General features: G+C 40.8%; 1 protein-coding gene across 2 annotated transcripts in view; it reads left to right on the forward strand.

Annotated features, from left to right (window-relative positions):
• The first annotated feature begins 90 nt into the window (after positions 1–90).
• Positions 91–16,918, forward strand: part of TMEM108 (transmembrane protein 108) — a 170,194-nt gene continuing 153,366 nt past the window's right edge. The window contains exons 1-2 of one of the 2 annotated variants that reach the window (XM_014956947.1): positions 91–143; positions 9,147–9,276. The gene's annotated coding sequence lies outside the window, so the exon portion shown is untranslated. Of the gene's footprint in view, positions 267–9,146; positions 9,277–16,918 lie in introns of both variants that reach the window. The other variant, XM_014956948.1, reaches the window with a different exon arrangement.

The following is a 16,918-nucleotide window of genomic DNA, read 5'->3' on the forward strand; positions in this document are numbered from 1 at the left end:
CCCCCCCCTCCCACCGCAGTCGGGGACCCTTCCCGGGGAGGCCGGGCCGCCGGGAGCCCCGCCCGCACCGTCGGGGGAGCGGCAGCGTGCGGCGGGGCCCGCACCGCAGCGCGGGGGGAGCCGCCGCCGGCGCCGCGGCGGAGGTAAGGGGTGACCGCCGGGGGCTGCTTCTCGCCGGGGGTGGGTGCAGAGGGTTCGGCCGGAGCCTTAAAGCCCCCTGGAGCGGGGGGTGATAGAGGGAGGATGGGGCTCCGCGCCTTCCCGAGGTGGGTTTGCGGGTCCGTTTGTCTCCTCGGTTTGTGGAACGGGGAGGTGAAGGGACAGCTGGGCTGGTGGCTTTGCGTTGAGAGTTGGAAAAAGCCTTGGCGGTGTCACCCTCCTCCAGCGCCTCGGTGGGCTCGGTTGTACGTGAATAAGCAGTTTCAAGGGTAGGCACGTAGTGTATGGATTATTTCCACTCTTTTTGAATGGGTGGGAGCTGCGAAGGAAGGTGGCATTAATATCTATCACTGCACGAAACGCATCGTATCTCCTGTAGAAGGCAGGATTATTATTATTATTATTAATTTTTAAAGCAGGAACCGCAAGGTGCTGGTCACGACCAGTGAACGTATATTTCCTGAGATGCATATTGGTCATGTACAGCCAAAGGCATGAGGCTGCTCCATACTGTAATGAAACCAGGAGGCTGTGGCTTGCATGTTGGATTTAAAGTAGAACGCTGCATGAAAGGCTGCATCCTTTTTTTTTAAACAGGTCTTGAAGCGCAGCCAACTGAAAAAAGCCTGTTGTGGTGGTGTTGATAGGCACCACGGTTTCTCCAGGCAGTTTACAAGAGGGAGCCTTGGTGTTTCCTCTCTCAAATAGTAGGAGGGGGCAGATGACTGTTTTGGGGAAAATATTTTAAAGCGTGGATTAGAATAGATGGGCTGTAACAGGCATAAACCAGCTATGGGTAAGTAATTAAGGATTGGACTGACTTCTACGGGAAAAATTGGGAAGGAAACTGAGCTATGCTATGAATAAATGGCTGTGCTATTGCAGCAGAACTACAAAATATGTCATCTAACAGAGAAAATCCACATCTCTCGACTGTAGAAAGCAGTCAGACATTCAAGGTCTATGGAGGGAGTCCTTTATGTGGAGAGGCTTCTGTGGAAAAAGCTGCTAATTAAAGCAAGTAGGATCAGTCCCTCTTTATCCTATTGACAGTTTAATGTTTAAAAATGACCCTTTGACTGCCTTAGGAGGGAAATTGGCAATGGGAGTGGGCTTCTGATGAATGAGGCTGTCATTTTACAGCTGTTCCGTTTTGTGGGGTTTTTTGGGGGGGGTGGTGTAAAATATTAGATTAAGGAATGCAATTCAGAATCAAATTTAAAAAAAACTATAATTTTCTCTGAATGTTTTGTAGCAGTACCTCTGGAAAGCAGATGCAACTGTTCAAATCTGTATTAAGTTCTGACTTATATTTGCGCTATGTTTTTTTTTTAACTAGATAAATGGCAGGAATAGATATTAAGTTCTGACTTACATTTGCAGAATGTTTTTTTTTAACTAGATAAATGGCAGGAATAAGGACTGCAATTCAGAATCAAATTTCAAAAAAGCTATAATTTTCTCTGAATGTTTTGTAACAGTACCTCTGGAAAGCAGATGCAACTGTTCAAATCTGTATTAAGTTCTGACTTATATTTGCGCTATGTTTTTTTTTTAACTAGATAAATGGCAGGAATAGGTAACAGTATGGTAACAGTGACACTACCTGTATCTGAAAATATTGGAGTGACTTTACTTAAAAACTATATTAATTAGACCTAAGCCTACACATGCAAGCAATTGGGTATTGCCTACTATGCTGTTGTCCCAGAGTGACCTATTCTCCTCTAGTTTGTGTAGCAGACACACTGTATGTCCTAACCATAAAGTAATCTTTTCTGCAGATGTGGTGAAATTCTTACAGTAAATTTCTTACCAGCTATTCTGATTGTGGTGCACCATGCTTATCAACTGTGTGGACACCACCTATTCCTTTAAAAAAATGTTTGTTATTTCTGAGGATTTTAAAACTGCAGGAAAACCTTTAATCCTATTAGGACTGATGGAATTTACACTACCCTTGTAAACTGATGTTCTCGAGATTAATGCCAGATATGGAATAGTTTGAACCTTAGTCTTTATGCTGGAGAGATTAAAGAAAGGGGGAGGCAATTACAAGTGTTGGAATGGTAGCTAGGCAATTAAGTGATTGTATACAGGATCTGTAGTTACAATGGCATAATGCAGAAAAAAATAAAACTCAAGCTTATTATTGACAAAGCCTTTTATTTCTACTAATAAAACTGATGTGCCAGTGTAAAGCTAAAATAGCTGCAATAGTATGCATACATTAAAGACATTTTATGTATTGACACTGCCTGCTTTAAAAAGTTTGAAAACACTGGGCAATCTTTTCTCCCCTGGCAACAGGAGGCAATATTCCTAAGTGCTTGTGCTGTAGCGTCTGCTCTGGTGCTAATTTCCTCCTGGAGGTCTTGCCAGGGCTGAGTTTTGCCTTAACAGGTGAGCTGAATCAGCACAGATTGCATTTCTTCATGGCCTGCAGCTGCCCATAGCGAGAGTTTAGTGAAGCCAAATCCCTGGGTGGGCACGCAACAGGCCTCAGTTCAACACCCAGCCAGCTCATGCTCCAGTCTAGCTCACTTCAGGTAAACTAATTCTTATCTGAGAACTATAACTAGGCCAGATGTTTTGGCCATGCTGTAAATTGGGTTAATCAATTTCCAGGTAAATAGAGGTAACTCATGTATGCATAAATTCTAGGGTATGTACTTGCAAATAATTTATTCTGGTCAGAGTTAATGGATCTGTGTAAAAACTCACTGGATTGTTTCAAGACGTCCTTGTCTGTGGATTACATGAATTGGTGTGCCTGGTTTATTTACTAAACAACTAAATAACCAACAAACTCACAAATAGATACTAAGAGCAACCTGGTGTAGTGGGAGGTGTTCCTGCCCATGGCAGGGGAGTTGGAACTAGATAATCTTTAGGGTCCCTTCCAATCTAAACCATTCTATGATTTTATGACTGTAATACTGGGGATGGTTAACTTGAAATAAGTCGAAATCGAAGTGAACCAAAAACTGTCTCGTCATTTCCTGAATTAGTCCAAGGGAACCATTAGTCAGCAGAGTTGCTTTGGGGTGACTGCAGATAATTTGGCTGGAGGCACGTGCTGGCCACAGTAGATATACAAAATAGGAAAAAATGAAAATTGCTGTTAAGATTCTAACTTAACAGCCACAAAAAGAAGGCTCCGTAGTTGACTCTTTTGTCTGACAGAAGACTGAGTTATTCTTCAAAAGAAATAGGAGTGAGACCAGATTGTAATTTTGGACCTACTTTGTAGCCTGTTGTAAATAAACCTTTTCAAAATTGAGTTTGAGGTACTAGAACTCAGAATGGTGAGGTTAGAAATGTTACCTGTAGATCATTAATGATAGAACCATGTTAACTGTTGCAATTAGGTGATGGGTATGGGAAAGAATGACCCATCTCTTGTTCCTGGCTGACTAACTGGATTATGCAGAACACTTACCTACCTCTTTGGGTAAGAACGTGATGCATCTCTGCTTGATACTGAGTAGTCCTTGTCACTGATGACAATATATATAATCCATAGTTAAAACACCGTGTGACCTTTGGTTTGCTGGTACCATTCCCTGAAAGAAGTGTATGGGATCCACACTTCAGTGTGACCTTTGGTTTGCTGGAACCGTTCCCTGAAAGAAGTGTATGGGATCCACACTTACCGGTTTTCCTTTGCAAAGCTCTCTTGAGCACTGAATAAGGGTTCAACTTGTTGTTTATTATGAGGATAAGTTCTCTATGCTCTCTCATCATTCCTTCTGCATGAGAAAGCAGGTTTTATCCAGTGCGCTGTGATGCTGAGGAAAAGATTTGCTGACTAAAATTACTTTGGCAGTCTCCGTTTGGGAGCATGATATAAAGGGCAAGACATAAATGTAATGCCACAAGTGGGCAATGCATTAAACACTGCAAGCAGAACTACTGATCTTGCTGCAAGCAGCAGTGACCACTGGAACTTTTTCTTCTAAGAAAAGAACAAAAGGACTTGTATGATTCTTACAGTAAGGAGCATCTCTAACATCTAGTTTAATTTTTGAAGTTGCTGTTTCATCAGTCTATAAAATGTGGAGACATCAAATGAAATTCTTGTTCCGCTGTTCAGGATTAGATTTTCAACTTGGCCATGTCAGTGACATACTTGTTTAAATAAATTAGGGAACAGAGCTCTGTTTACAGGCTTACAGAATGGCTGCAGGGACCTCTGGAGGTTGTCTGGTCCAATCCTCTGCTCAAAGCATCTAGAGCAGGCTGTGTGGGGTTGTGTCCAGCTAGGTTTTGAGTGTTTCCAGGCATGGAGACTCCACAGCCTTGCTGGGTGACCTGTGTTGGACCACCCCCACAGTGAGAGTTTCTTATGTTTAAATGTAATGGTTTGTGTTTCGGTTTGTGTGTGTTTCCTCTTGTTCTTTGACTGGGCACCCCTGGGAAGAGTCTGGCTCCATCTTTACTCCCAGTTCTTTGTCACAAGGGCGTGCTTCTGGCTTACTGTCAACTTGTCCACCAGAGTTCCCAGTTCTTTCTCTGCAAAGCTGTTTTCCAAGACAGTTGCCCTCCAATCTATACTGGTAAAAAAGGAGAGGGAGGAAGAAGAGAAAATGACAAAGAGAAAGGGGTAGGAGAAGGGTTTTGGGGATGGGAGCATGCAGAGGAATGCAGGCAACTGGAGCCAGTATGCTGGTTGCAGCAGACTGGTTTACCTCAGCCTCATTATAATGCTACTGGGGGAAGACCAGAGTCTTGAATGTCAATCCACAAGTTCTCCTATGCTTGATAGTTTAAGCAGGATTTAATGCATCCTGCAACTATAAGCAATGACTTTAGCACTAATGAAAAAGGATGCATGGGTTTTGTTCTGAGGTTGGTATATCCGCTTCCAGGGCAGCCAGGGCACTTTTCCTTTCCAATGGTCTTTGAAATAGTATAGTTCTGGCAGTTTTGGTGTGATTTAATAAAAAGTTTGGCTGGGCAGCTCAGGTTGCTTTGCTAAGCTCTGCCCACAAAAGGCAGACTTTTCCAGGAAGGATCTTTAAGTAAAGCATCACAGCATCTCAAAGGAGCAAATGTAGTTTTATGACAAGACACTAGTACAGTGTATTAATTGTGGAAGAGATGGGGGAATTGGTGGGGAAAGAAGCCTTCTGTGGTCACTTAAAGGATCACTAGCATTCAGATTGTAATCCAGGGGTAGTCCTCTAGAATAGATGATGTAGGACTACATTTAGGAGTCCTTTATGATGGTCATAAAATAGAGCTGGCACAATAAGATTGATTGTGGGGTTTTGTAATATGTGTATGCATGTACATTTGAGTATCTAACTTCTTCATGTTTAAAAGTAGCACAGGTGTATTTGGAGTCTTTCTTATCTGAGAAATAGTTGCAATTTTTCCTTATCATTGGTCCAGATCCACATCCACTGTAAATAGGTCAGTCAAAATCAATGGAGCAGTGCCTGTCTGCCTTTTGTGGACCTTGCCTGTTTTTCTAGAAGACTGAAAGTCACCCAAGACACATTCTTGATCAATGGTGTTACTATCCAAAGACTTCAGAGGTGTGATCCATGTGATCTGTTAAAGCAATGGTTTATAACATGTTCTGCAACTTCAGATTAAAGAGGTGCGAGTACTCTCTGTACATGAGCATGCACAGAAAACCAAAGATGAGCTTTTCACGTGGTAAGATTTTAAGAGGTAGAGCTAACATCTGTAAGTGGAGCCAAAAGCAATGGAATCACTTTTACATATTGCTAATGCTCCTTTGCTCAGCTTTTTTTTTATACTTATGTGAATTAACAGTATAACTGAAATCAGGACAGTAGCTAATCAAGATGTATGTTATATCTCAACTCCATTTGTTTTATTTTCTGAGTAAATAGTTAAAGGTATATCATGTTACCAGACACTTGAAGACATTCTAGGACTTTTGTTATTTAACCTGCACTTTCTGTAGTTCATGTAATGTCTATAATTATCTTGGAAAACACTGTAAAATAGTAACAGTATTATGTATAAAGGCCTGGAAATAGAATACATCCACGGTTTGAATACAAAATAATATTGTAGCATTCTATTTATAATGGTAGATTCAAGGGGATCTCCTATTTGTTTCCATTTCTATCAGCATTTGAGCAGAGCCTGTGTATCATGAGGGTAATTAATCTTAGTGATCAAGCGAGAAAAAACAGGTTTAGATGTCTTTCCACTCTATTTTGCCTGCTGCTGTTGGCTCATTCCTCTTTGTTCTCCGATGGAGGCTACCTCATATCTAGCCCTACAGTTGCATAATTGACATGATTGCATATATAGAGTCCTTATTGTATGGGAATTTGGCACATGACAAACATTTTTTCTGAAGAACTTACTACAGTTCAACAGTAGTGTTGTGGGAGTGGTGCGCCATCAGAGTTCTCTTTACCTGCCTCCAGGCATGTGCAAAGCTGATGTCCCAAATGTCCCTTTTCTTGACCTGCTTTCTTCCTGCCAAGTGAGTGATCTAGTCTGTGGTTTGGTGAAGTGTCTCTTTGGCCCACCATCCAAAGGACAGCAGCCAGTCACCTCTGTCTGAACCCTGCTTGCTTCAGGTCTCCTTGGTGCTACAGGGACAAGGAGACTGATCACCTTCTCACTGAGGTGGTTGGTCTTGTAATGCCAAAGGAGGTTTGGTGGCTGCCTGTCCTGAGTTACAGGCTCTGGACTGTCCAACAGACCTGAGGTGACAGGAGGGCTTAGCCAGTCACCTCTGTCTGAACCCTGCTTGCTTCAGGTCTCCTTGGTGCTACAGGGACAAGGAGACTGATCACCTTCTCACTGAGGTGGTTGGTCTTGTAATGCCAAAGGAGGTTTGGTGGCTGCCTGTCCTGAGTTACAGGCTCTGGACTGTCCAACAGACCTGAGGTGACAGGAGGGCTTAATGTTTTAACAGCAGATTTACTTATCTGAAGATATTTGACATTATGTTGGATTTTGATTTAGAATGAAACAGCATTATGCTGAAATCACAAAACAAGCATGATCTAATGATCATAATATATAGTGGAATTGCAGTGCAGACTGGTTCTCTGTGCCAGTCACTGCATGCTCCACCATCACAGAGAGGCAGGTTTTGTCCAAATTGGAGAGGTCCCAAACGATGGATTGAATGAAAATGTAGTCTGGAAATCTTCAGAAAGGCTCCATAATGAGACATTCTTAGTTCTTTTTTTTTCTAGCAGTTTGCATTCTGCTGCTTAGTTTGTAAAACTGAATGTTTTATTTTTTCCATGTTAAGTTCCAGCTTTCATTTTTTCCATTACTTCTGAAGGACAAATCTTGTACTTCACTGAAAGCAAGTTCTGAAAGTTGTAAGGGGAAGAGGAGAGCATACATAAGGTTGGGAGTTATCTGAAGATTTAGTCAAGGACTCTAGGGTAATTGTGTATGACCTTTCGGATCTGAGATCTTTCTGCTTTGAGAAGGAGGCACAGCTCACTTGAAGCATCTCCCAGAGTCAAGCCATTTTCTCGCTTCATCATGAGTTTCAGGTTTAAATAGCAATTAAAACAGATGTATCTCCTGCCATCACTGTGTAACATGCCAACTCTGCCATCCAGGGACGGGGTGGCCTTGTGTGTCACCCTTCGTGGTGGGAAGTTACAGCAGGATGTAAGGCTACAGGTGGTTAATATAATATAAAATGTCATCACTGATGATTTTTAGGCATTCTGACTGAAGTGTGTTAATTCGCAATTTTTCATGGTAAAAAAAGGGAGAGAGCAGCCTAAATAAGATGTGTATACTACAAACCATGTATACACAAAGCTATACTAATCTTGTAAATACTTATAAACATAAAACTCTACTTGTAAATGTAGAGAACGGGAGAGACTTTCAAGCGGCAGCATCCAAACTGTGGAGAGCAGCAGATGTGGTGCATGCTATTTTCTGTGCCGTGGAGCTGGAGCCAGGGATGTCCAAAGAAAATCTTGTAATGAAACAGTTGAATGTTTTAAGAAGTTGAACACAGCTCTGCAAAGCAGCTCTGAACTAACACGGAACATCTGCCTATCTGCCAGTAAACAAGATAGTTGCACTCTGTTGTTTAATTAAACTTTTGTGAAACTAAAGTATGTTTTTGTAAAATCCACCATGAAAATGGGTTCTGCTTGTGGATCCTGCATATAGGAGATCAAGACACTGGGAATTGGGGAGGGGTGTCTGTCAGGTACACAGGTGATGTTCTATATACCGTCTGGGCTGCAATGGGGAGTTGAGCATGTGTAAGTGACTCCCTCAAAGCTTTCACCAATGAAAACTACAGTGCCAAAGCAGAGAACCTGTTGCTTGGTTTTCAGAGGTCTTTTTCATTTGGATGACCAAATTTAAATACCTGGATGGCGCTGCAGCTATCGATACTGTCAAGGAATCTCACTGTGATTACCTGAGTAGTTCTACCAAAAAAATCCCTCTGGTCGAATTTTCCTACTGTCCCACTAATAGACTCGGTTCCTGAATAACTTGAACAGCGTTCAAAATCACTTTTTGGGAAGGCAATTTTTCTTTCTTGTTACCTTAATTGCCGAACATAAATCTTGACCCCTCTGTCAACCTCCAGTTTCTCAAATTAGTGGCATACCTATTCCTGAACTAGTATTTAAATGTAACATAGTCCCTTTCCATAAGAATCAATCTTTAACAGGTAAACTGACAATTCAGAGATGCAAGTTATGCTGCTTTTTTTTTTGGTAAAGTACTTGAATTTCATAAAGTAGGACATGTGCTGAATTGTATGATATACACATATGATGTTCTGGAAATTTTGTAAAAAAAAATCCTATGTAGTCCTCCACTTCTATTCCTCAAAACCAATAAATATTGTGGTCTGTAATCCATTACACTGAAAGCTCTGGAGAGCAATAGGAGCCACATGGCACGGAGCCATATGTATTTAAATTGAATGCCTTGTAGAATGAGATGAATGAACATTGTGGAATAACACACCCACTTCTGTAAATTTACAGGTTGCACCAGCTGGCAGATTAAAAATAAGAAAACAAGAAGCTGGAAGATTTGTTATTACCAGGAAGATCTGAACCAATGGACTGTATGGATATAGATATGTTTGAAAGCATCTGCTCTTCCCATTACAAGGTAAGACAGAAAAGCATTTTTCTGCTGGTTTGTTTCTCTGCAGTGCGGCGCTCTTTTGTGGCATTATCCAAGATGGCAATGGAGATCTTCTTCAAAACTTGCTCATTCTAGTGGCTCACTGCTAATAACTGTGGCCTGCAATTGATGTGTACCTGGACTATGTTCAGAACTGAAAAGGCCTCAGCTTTCAAAAGTCAATGATAAATGTGGATCCTCAGGGCCTGTAAAATTCAAAGTTTTATTATGTAAAATATCTGTTCAGATGGCTCTACAGGTTGTCTGGTTTTAGTATGTGCTAATAGGAGACCTTCCCACTCACCTAAGGCATCTTTATGTCCTTATTAATTGCTGTAGACTTGAAACCTGTACTACTTAGTGCAGGATCTTAATCAGGAGAAAATATCTGTAAACTGGATGCCAGAAAACATCTCTAACTTGAGATGCAAGTTATGCCATTTTCTTTGTACAGTCCTAGTGTTCTTTAACTTTCAGGATTATTTTATGATTTGTTTACAAAAAATGCTGTTTTTTCTCTTTGTTTATTAAAAACAATTAATTACATATTGCTTAAAGCTGAGGGTGGTGGAGAGCTTGATACATTTTCTGGGCAACTCTTGCCTGATGCCTGGGTACACTGTCACTTCTGAATGCTTCCTTTACTGAGTTGTTTTCAGGGAAGGTACAGAATACAAATTTTCAAAAACTTATTTGGAAGTGGTAGAAACACTTGAAAAAGACATGAAGCAAACTAATTTTTAAGTAAAATTTCTCATTTCCAAGATGATGCAGTTCTCCGTGGCTGGGGAATGGCAACATTGGGACTTCTTCATATTCTGACAATTCTGATCAACACAAGATTGCTCCAGAGTAAATGCAAAACCACACCACCAGCTTGGGGTACTCAGGAGCTCAAATCAGGCAGCTTCAGAAAAGGGCAGTTACAGCTGGTCCTAGCTGGTGTCTGCTTTCACTCATAGAGGGCTTTCAGCTGAAGTCAGTGTAACGCTTCATTTGTCCATTTTCACCAGCCAGTTGTAAAATGCTGAGGGAACTGTCTGTGCTGGGGCAGTGCACTGCTGTTGCTTCTAGTCTGTATGGAAATACTGGTCACCAGTGTTATCAAGTCTGCATCTTTCGCAAGCACTAGGTACACTCCTCTCATTCTTCTTTTGTGGAAGAACTAAACTGAAGAGGTCTTCTTCCTAAGGTGGGGAATGTAGCAGACTGTGGCACTGCATCCTGTAGAAACACGAGGTGCTCCCTTGAGGGGAGCAGGAATGAAAGAAATGACAGGAATGAAATGTGTGAAGTATTTTAAAAATGCAAAGATAAGCGATAGCAAATACAATTTACACAGAAAAACACATTCAAACTCTTCAGTGCTTGGGACATTCCAGTAACTTTCCATAATTGTTATTACAGAGGAATGTGCATAGACCATAAAAACCTGTTAAGAGCTGGTCTAGATAGTTGATGTTTCTCTGAAGAGTTTGAATTCCCCTTCCAGGTGATTGTGTGACCCCTGGTTTCCATACGCAAGCACTCCAGTGGAATCCGTGTTACCACCAGTTATTGCCAGCTTCCACAAGTATAAATGCTGACCTGGTCTGTACATTTTTGTTTGAACATCTTTACACTTGCATTTTATGAAATCCCCAGCTTTAGTGCAAATTCCTAAAATTGTTAGGGAGGACGGGAATGACAACTTTGGTTCTGCATATGAGCAATGAGTATACCATTTCGTGTTGCCACCTTGCCTGCTTCAATCACATCATTCTCTGAATTGGAGCTTCTGAGTTCATGATTTTTGGTCTGGGAGGGAGCCCAGCCTTGGCCAGGGTCTCTGGCTGTTGCGTGGCAAGTAATCCTTCCAAATAGGATTTACATTCCTGCAGCAGCCATTCTGGGGATGGAGAATGAATACACGGAGGGAAATTCTGCTTACACAGACATAGCTCAAGTCCAGCCATTCAGAACACAAGTCAGTGACAGACAGAGTTGCGCATAAATTGAGTCCTTTCTGAAAAGAACTGGTACTAGAGGCTAAGAAAAATGTACAGGGTCAGAGTGTCTGCAGTGTCTTAGTTAACTGGATTTATAGGCACTTATTCACAGCAAAAATGTTGTTACGGCCCCAGAGTTGCCTTGTTAGTTTTCATTTGCTGAAGGCTGTCATCCCTGCGGAGTTGTCACGTGGAAATGTGAGCTTGCAAGCCAGCTACTTCTGTGTACAGTCTCTATCTTCACTTAAAAATTCATTGATCTTTCAGTGCTGTTTACTCTATGCTTTAAAGCACCTGAGATAGTAGACTATAGTGACTCTTCTGTTTGGGATGATAGCCCATGGCTGGGATAGAATAAATAGCTGGAGGTAATGTCTGGCTTTGATTTAAGCCACTCTTGAATCCCTGAACTTTCATATTGCCATTTATTTGTGGACATTATTCTTGATAGCCTTCTAGGTGTTTATCCTTTTTGGGAAGAGAAATTATTGAAACATCAAACAAAGCTTTTGGGGAATGAAGGAACACACTACCTTCTGGTTTATACCCAACACAGAGATTCTGATATTAACAGAAACTGTGTTGGCTTCAATTAATTTTTTTCAGCAATCTAAGTTTTAAATGAAAATCTTTTTGAAAGAGCATTGGAAAACTTCTGGGAAATCATGTGTTAGAAAGTTCCAAACTGAATAAAAATTTCCTTCAACTCATCAAAGTTGAGTTACTCCTTTTTTTTTTTTCTTCCTCTGAAGAACATAAAGATGTGTGTGTTCTTCATCTTGAGCACTGATAACTTATAATTGAAACACTTCTTTTCAAACTGCAGGAGAGCTGAACCAAAACAAGTTCATTTTGCTAGGAGTTCACAGTTCAGTGAAAGCTTTCCTTATAGTTAAATGAAATAAATTGGTTTTGGTTATGACTTAGCTCTGTCTTTTCTCTTTTCTGGTGCACTGAATTTGATGTTCCTATTATTCACTTTTACTGGTAGTGCCAAGGGAGCCCAGCTGCAGTCGAGGCCTCAGTTGTGCCAGGTACTGCACTGGGACCAGTATAAATCGTGAATGTACCTTTCTGCAAAGAGTATAGATAGGATCGAAGAGGAAAGAAAGATTAGATGGGTACAGACCCAGGAGCACAGGGGAGAGGGAGACATTTTTGATCAGCACAGTAAGTGGTGGCTTCAAGAACCTGCAGGCTGCTACTTACATATGAAACTCTATAGCCTTGAGGTGATTGTGTTTTAAGGTGGTGGAGAATCAAAGCATTTCATCCCTGCAAGTAGGGAGGGATCTGAAGCGTTGCCCATAATGTCACTATGGTCCTCCCTCCATGCTGTTTTGATTTGAATAAGAGCAGTTTGATTTAAATTGACTCAGAAATGGAAGCGGCTTCTTGGCAGTGGGGGGAAGCCTTCCCTTTTGGAAGAGAGGGTGACGTACAGCTAGTCTGTCCCGCAGCGTAATTTGTCCTGACATTTGCTGGCACAGTAAGTTCTTACTAACTGCAGTGACACTTGCCCTGTGTGACATAATTTGAAACACTTTTCCATAATACTTCCACTTGAACTGAAAGCAGCCAAGCTGTCTTTTCTAATTCCAGCCCTTTTGATCCCTTGTCCCCAATGGTAGGTTCTGCTTGTAGTGTTTCCCAGCGCTGCTTGAACTAAAAAGATGAGGGAGCAGCTAGCAATCCAAGGTTTTTTCCCCTGTCGCTACTCAAGAGCATGCTAGAAGGCATTGATGCTTCATGAGCTAGATCCTGAAGGAGTTACCTTCAGAAGCTAGCCCTCCTAAAGCAGGCACTAGGAAATAGGAGTAACAACAGAGCCAAGTACCAGTGTGGTCTGTTTGTACTTCCCTCCAGTTATTATTACTAACATTGGACACTAGTCACAGAATATTATCTTAAAAACTCATCAAAAGGAAAATGGTATGGTGTGAGATCAGAGTTTTCACAATCAAAAAGAATGCATTTTTCCTATTTTGATGTGAGTCACTAAGTGGGAATTGTTACAACTTCACTTTTAATTTGTTTCAGCAAAGAATACCTGAATGCTTGGTGCTACTTAGTCTTCTATTCAAGTAGCATGTGAGATGCTGCATTTAGTTCCTGATGACTAGATGAAAGATAAAGTTGTTTTTGTAACATTTGATCATGCTGATGCCATTGAATATACATAATTCACCCCACTTGACGATCTGGCCCTGACAAGTTTGATTACTGTTCCTAATAATGAGCAATAACACTGGTTTTGTGGTGGTAGGAGACTGTTAGGTACAATGTGGATGAAAAAAAAGTCTTATGGGTGCAGTTAAATGCAATCAAGTGTGGTAGGGAATTTATCTGTGAGCAGAGGCAGTTTGTGAGTATGACCTCTTGTTTGATAGCTGGTATAAGAGTAACCTGGTATACTGTGTGAAATCAGATGTAAAGGTAACCTTGCTGTGAGACTAATCCAAGAGGATTGAGGACTGGAAAGAAGTGGCTACCTGGTTATGCAGGATGTGTAGTGCTTCCTCTGGTTTCTTGCCCAATGTAGAAACAAAAGCTGGGATGCTTTTAGGTGTCTACTTATTTAGCCTCAGGTTCCTCACAAACCATAACAAGTCGTGCTTTTGAGGCCAACCTTGTATCAGCCATGTGAGGTGGGCAAATACCCTTATCCCACCACCCCATGCAGATGACCTCTGAGATTAGCCCAGAATCATGCAAAGCAGAGAACCAAGTTCCACTTCCAAATCCAAGCACCAGAGCTGGCTATTCACTCAATGCTTTTACACCAGCAGGTTGATCTTTCTGCAGAATGAGTAGGCTGTACCTATCATCAGTTAGATGAAGGACCACTCTGTTGAATTTCAGCTGTGTGTTTCTAGGTCAGATTTAAAGTGAGTAAAAAAAGGTCACATTTAGTTTCAACTATTTGCTGTTCAGGAAGAAAACTGAAAATAGTAAATGGAGTAGAGAAAGCTTGAGAAATTTGGGAGGAACTCGGTTTTGGAATTCAGGTTCTTACAAGAAAGAGGCCAAACTGAACTTGTAAACTCTAATCTGTCTGCAAAGGTGAGGTTGGAGCTGAGACAGCATCACGTTATTGTGATAAAGAGGTCACTCTAAATAAAGATCCTCATACAGGAGACTGTCAGTGTAGAAAACATTACAAATGCATACAGTGTGACTTGTGTGTTTATTTCTATATCTTTGCTGTTAATTACATGCTAAATTACTAAAAGTGCATTTTTAAAGCTCCGTTTGTGATACATTTGTTTTTTGGTTTTGTTTTCATCTTTATTCCTCCTTACATGCGTGTGCTAATTGCTTAGGTTTAGTTAGATGTATACTGCTTCAAAACAAACCTTCATAAAAGCAAATGTGAAAAAAATTTTTTTTAAACAAGTGTCTTTTGACATTTAGCATGCCAACAGCAGTGCTAAGAAGTCAAAGGAATGCTCATGAGTAGGAAGGCAGAAACACATCATGTGAAGCTTTACAAGTGAAAGCCAGCATCCTCTTTTGCGTGTAGTTGGAGTTGTTTATAGCTGCAGAGAGCGAGTTGAGTGCTGAATCCAAGTGCTTAAAAAGTGGGGAAAGATTTTGGCTTCTAAATGTTCTGTAAAAGCATGTAAAAATTCTTCATGCATTTTGGTGTGAGATCCAAATTTAAATTGTTGTAATCTTTCTAGATGCATATTAAAGGTCATGGGAAATGATATATATGATAAATGATGTCAGAAGAAGGTGCCGTGATTTCTTTTGCTAGAAAGTGAGACAAGGATGGTCTGAGAATGGTCTGACCCACAAGATCCGATTAAGGTTTTTTTGCATGGCTTTAGCCAAATTACCTAATTTATCCACCTTAAGTCTTTCACTTGGTAAAAGGGAATAATAGTACTAGCTTTGTTTGAATTTGGGAAACGAAATGAGAGGGGGAAAAAAATGCATGTGCAGTTTCTGGAGGTGAAGAGTACTGTTACTGTGTGACTTTGGTCTAGTTTGGACAACATAATCAGCCGGCAGCTTTGCCCAGGCATCCTGGTGAACTACCAAATAACTATTTAGTACTGTAAATGCTCTGCTGCAGTTGTCTTTTGATTAAATCATAGTTCTTGCTTTCTTTTATAGGTATTCGGAGAAGAGATTGTCTTGTGCTTTTTTGAAAGTTATATTCTTTGTTCCAGTCCTTTTTCTGAATGCTCTGAAGAATTGTACTTTTTGCTCATTTGCTGCATCCACTTCTGGCTTTCCTGGCTCAGCACTAAAATTTTGAAGGTAGGGTATATTGTCTATACACTTCAGGTGGTTTAGCTACTCTGGTTTTTATGCTGACTCTTTTTCCTTTTCCATACCATTCTCCAGAAGAGACTTCAAAGCTAAGAATGACTTCAGAGAGTTACCTTGAACTGTTCTTCATTTTGATTTGGTCTACTAGCTGCTTTTGTGTTAACTTATGGTAGAAGCAACGCTTCACCGAAAATGATGCGTATAAAATCTTAGTCTCAGAGCTTTTCTTTAAATTGAAGGATGTTTTTCCTATCACAATAGGCTTATTCATTTGCAGTTGTTGCTTTCTCTTTTCAGATGTAATCTACATGTCCTTGAGTAGAATCTTTCTTAACATGCTGTTGTCTTAGGCACGTATCATCTGCTTTATTTCCTGATTCTGCCACACAACCTGATAGCTTTCTAAATGCTGTCAGGTGCCAATTGACAGGAACTACCACAATACTCTATTTTGGACTTTCTTTGGCAATTTAATGATACTGTATTCTTTAGTTTTCTGTTTCTCAGCAGTAGCTTACATCTTCATCTTTCAAACTCCATATGTTTGTGTCTTGCCTTAGTTTTCCTTTTTTGGAGAATTTGACATCTTCCACACTTCCCCTTAGGCTGTTGAAATTCTTCCTTCTTACTGTGTGTTTCCAGGTTAATTTTAGCTGTCTGCTTATGGGTGATCAATCTGTATTTATCCAGCTTTAAACTAAGTGGGATCTTCTGTGTGTTTTTCTCCTTGTACTGTGTCATCCCTTGAACTTTTGCTCTGTAGAGAAGTAGAAATATTCTGCTTCTCGGTCACAGAAAAATCAAACACATTTTCTTGTTGGTAGTTAGGATTATATTGTCTTATTTCAGATCAAATAGATTTATGTGACGTCTCCATCTACAAGGGAATTATGCTAGTGTTCCTATTCTCTTGTGCTAAACTTATTAGGCATAGGTAACGTCATGCCTGTCTCTTGAAGCCTCAATTATGTATGTGAAAACAGTGCTTTGTGCTCCATACACACTTGTGCACAACTTCCCAGGGATTTTCTGCTGGGTATTTCTTATGAGTTTCCAGTCTTGATCCATCCAGCATCTTTTCTAATGTAGTGTTGCTGCTCTCATGATTCAGGTTGCAGGACACCTGACTTCCAGGCTTGGAGGAGTGAAGGAAATTTGGAACTTGTTAAAGAAATTTTGGCAAGAAGCAGAGGTGGTAATTTGCAATAGCTCATCCAGCAATAGGTTGAGAAATCCTAATGCCTGATTTCTCTCTGACGTAAGTGGTAGCACTTATTTTAAAGTAACCTTAGGAATAAAAGACCAAAATAGAATGACCCGAGGCATGTGCTGTACACATGGCAGATCAGAGCAAAGGA

This window comes from Calidris pugnax, unplaced genomic scaffold (assembly GCF_001431845.1).
Source record: "Calidris pugnax isolate Ruff unplaced genomic scaffold, ASM143184v1 scaffold351, whole genome shotgun sequence".
NCBI lineage: Eukaryota > Metazoa > Chordata > Aves > Charadriiformes > Scolopacidae > Calidris > Calidris pugnax.